This window comes from Sinocyclocheilus anshuiensis, unplaced genomic scaffold (genome assembly GCF_001515605.1).
Source record: "Sinocyclocheilus anshuiensis isolate Anshui unplaced genomic scaffold, SAMN03320099.WGS_v1.1 scaffold1200, whole genome shotgun sequence".
NCBI classification, from domain to species: Eukaryota; Metazoa; Chordata; class Actinopteri; order Cypriniformes; family Cyprinidae; genus Sinocyclocheilus; species Sinocyclocheilus anshuiensis.
The window spans coordinates 142,356-146,290 of record NW_015542405.1 but is presented as its reverse complement, the minus strand read 5'-3'; the positions used below and the strand labels follow the sequence as shown (position 1 = coordinate 146,290).

The window sequence follows — 3,935 nt, the reverse complement described above, 5'->3', positions numbered from 1 at the left end:
CACTTATATATGTTCACATTTACATATGTAGATTTTTTTGTTTGTTTTATTATTGTAAATATATATAAATATTTACAATATGCAATATTTTATATATATTGTTTGTTTTTCAATATCTGGCAGTTAACTGACAGTAATAAAAAACGACCAGGTTGCACTGAAGACGGACACCAAATTCTAAATATTTACAATATGCAATATTTTATATATATTGTTTGTTTTTCAATATCTGGCAGTTAACTGACAGTAATAAAAAACGACCAGGTTGCACTGAAGACGGACACCATCTCCACAACATGGAGAAATAGCAGGAGTAAAACCTGGAAACACTGGACTGGTGCCACTAACACTGAGCTGTCGGAGAGAGCTGCGGGTCGGAGAAGAGGAAAAATACGGCGGACGAGCGCAGACAAGCAACAAAAATGAAGATGAACTAAAAATAACAAAATCTGTCTCACAGGCTATTTGTGTGGCGCGGCGCTCTACGAAAGTCCACGGAAAGGAAACCGAGATGACAGAAATAAAGTAACCACACTGCAGTTTCGAATGATCTGTATGACCAAAAATAACAGACTATTTTTTTGTTGTTTGCTTCCGCTGTTCGATCGCGCCGGTGCCTCACACACACACATACAGCATTGCAAACGTTGCAGCCTGTTCATTATCAGAATAAAATACAGTCAACCAAACATATAGATACACTGGTTAATTTAAATAGTGCGTACTGCGTAGTACAATCCGTGCCGTTCAGCCTGAGCTCGGACCAAACACACATTTGCTCATGTGACTCTAATAGTTTTGCATTCAAATACATCGCAAATATGGACACATTTAATTGGATTAATGCCGAATGAGAGAGGCAGGCTGCGCGAGAACGCCGTTTGCTTTCAGTTTCGCGTTGAATTAGCCTAATTCATTCAGTGGCTTGTTTAGCAACTTATTCTGTAGAACACATAGGTTACATAATGATATTTTAAAATTAAAAACTTAAAATATGTACTTGAAAAGAAAACAGGATGACTTCGAATAGCATCATTGTAAACTTGTGAGGAAATGCACACACACACACACACACACACACACACACACACACACACACACACACACACACACACACACACACACACACACACACACACACACACACACACACACACACACACACACACACACACACACACACACACACACACACACACACACACACACACACACACACACACACACACACACACACACACACACACACACACACACACACACACACACACACACACACACACACACACTAATAAATGAACATATACATAATGACCTTTGAATTCCCCATTCTCAATATATGTCAGTCATGGAAAAATCCTGATTTGTGGATTTTTATCGGTGTTTAATTATGTTTGTCATCTCATGTGAGTTGAAGCTCGAGTGCTTTGACGTGACAGATGCTGCTGTGAAAAGCTCATAATCAGTGAAGGTGTCTGTAGATGTGTGACTATAAGAGCAGATCTCTGTAACTGTTCCGCTCATGAACTGATTCCTGCTATTGAAGCCAGTGTCTTCAGATCTTTATAGTGCAACCGATCTGATATTTGCAGGTTTTCAGAGCTTGTGTGTCCTTCATGCACATACACACACACACACACTCGCACACGCACACTCACACACACACACACTCGCACACGCACACTCACACACACACACACTCGCACACGCACACTCACACACACACACACATGTTGTGTTTCCATGGTTTATGGGGACTCTCCATACGCGTTATGGTTTTTCTACTCTACAGACCGTATATTCTATTGCCCTACACCAACCCTACCCCTAAACCTACCCCTCACAGGAAACTTTGTGCATTTTTACTTTCTCAAAAAAACTCATTCTGTATGATTTATAAGCTTGTTTCCTCATGGGGACCTCAAAAATGTCCCCACAAGGTCAAAATTTACTAGTATTACTATCCTTGTGGGGACATTTGGTCCCCATAATGTGATAAATACCAGGTACACACACACACACACACACACACATGTTGTGTTTCCATGGTTTATGGGGACTCTCCATACGCGTTATGGTTTTTCTACTCTACAGACCGTATATTCTATTGCCCTACACCAACCCTACCCCTAAACCTACCCCTCACAGGAAACTTTGTGCATTTTTACTTTCTCAAAAAAACTCATTCTGTATGATTTATAAGCTTGTTTCCTCATGGGGACCTCAAAAATGTCCCCACAAGGTCAAAATTTACTAGTATTACTATCCTTGTGGGGACATTTGGTCCCCATAATGTGATAAATACCAGGTACACACACACACACACACACACACACTCTGTCTGCAAATGATCGCGCCTCAGGTGACGAATGCCAGCGTTACTAGACACGAGCGCAACGGTCTGTAAATCAGGAAGTAATGCAGGAAGTATTATTATTAATCACTGTCAAAGAGGATGTTGAACAGTCATTGGTTGACTGAAAATTACAGACACACAAAAACTACAAACTAGGCGTGCATTTAAAATAAATAGACATCTAAAAAAATCGTTCCTCCTTTTTCTTTCTTTCTTATAATAAAATAAAATATTATCTTATAATAATAAAAATATAAAATGCATTTCTTACTTTCTTTCTTAAAACAAGAAAGAAATGTCGTTTTTATAAGAAAATATTGTCGTAATAATAAAAATATAAAAAAGAAATACATCTTGTCTTTCTTTCTTATAACAAAATAAAACATAATAATCAAAAAATAAAATAATCTAAAATATTGTTTCTTTCTTTTTTCGTTCTTAAAATAAAATATTATCTTGTAATAAAATATGTTTAAAAATCTAAAAGAAAATCTTTCTTTTTTAAATATTATCCTATAATGTCTTATATAAATCTTAATATTATAATTTCTTTCTTTCTTTCTTTCTTTCTTTCTTTCTTGGTCTTCCAGCTGAAGTGTCACAGATGTTGTTTCTGTATTTTCTGAGGTTCCTTTGAGGAACTCGTGATGAGCAGCTAAGCCTGTTATCACACGATTTAAAAATAATTCAATACATTTATTGTTATGAGTAAATCAAGTGTTAAACCTCATATAGAGTGAGTGTGTGTGTGTGTGTTAGAGAGAATGTCCAGTTCTTCTTGTGTTCAGTTGTTCGGTCACGAGAATATGCTATTTGTGTCGCTGCATTTGAAATGTCACCCGAAACAATTCATTTGTCCAATTTGTGTAATTCAATCGTGTATGATGACATTAGATGCAGCTGCAGCATGTTGCACTCATTTCCCGCAGATTCACAGCTATTTTTAAAGCGAGACGCGGCGTCTGAAGACGAGAGGCTCGTTTGTCTGCCTGATTAACCTGTTTATGTATTTGTTTAATTAAAGTCAGATGGCTCATATAGAATCATTTATACATGAATAATCAAACATCTGAGCATCTGTTGCTGAGATTCAGCACTTTTCCAGAACAAACAAACAGCCTGCGTGAAAGTCATGTGCTATTATTTAAACTAGATTATTGCTGTGAATAAATACAGAAACAGATAAAGTACATCCTTTATTTAATGATTGTCTAGCATTATTTTAGTTGCTGCTTCATTCATGTTCTCAACTGTTCAGTTTCAGTCACTGAGTGATTTCTGAAGAATCGCAACTCTATTAGTAGTGTCGTGTTGTTTGTTTGTTGGTTGCATATTGAATGTGTGTTGGTTGCATCTTGGTTGCATGTTTAACGTGTGTTTGGTGTAGTTTTGGTTGCATGTTGAATGTGTGTTGGTTGCGTGTCGGTTGCATGTCAGTTGCGTGTCGGTTGTGTCTTGGTTGTGTTTTGGTTTCGTATCGGTTGCGTGTCGGTTGTGTGTCGGTTGTGTTTTGGTTTCGTATCGGTTGTGTGTTGGTTGTGTTTTGGTTTCGTATCGGTTGTGTTTTGGTTGCGTTTCG

At 37.6% G+C, this 3,935-nt stretch overlaps 1 pseudogene; it reads left to right on the top strand.

The window, feature by feature from the left end:
- The window catches only part of LOC107693010 (heterogeneous nuclear ribonucleoprotein L-like), a 50,284-nt pseudogene that overhangs the window by 9,005 nt on the left and 37,344 nt on the right, over nt 1–3,935 (top strand).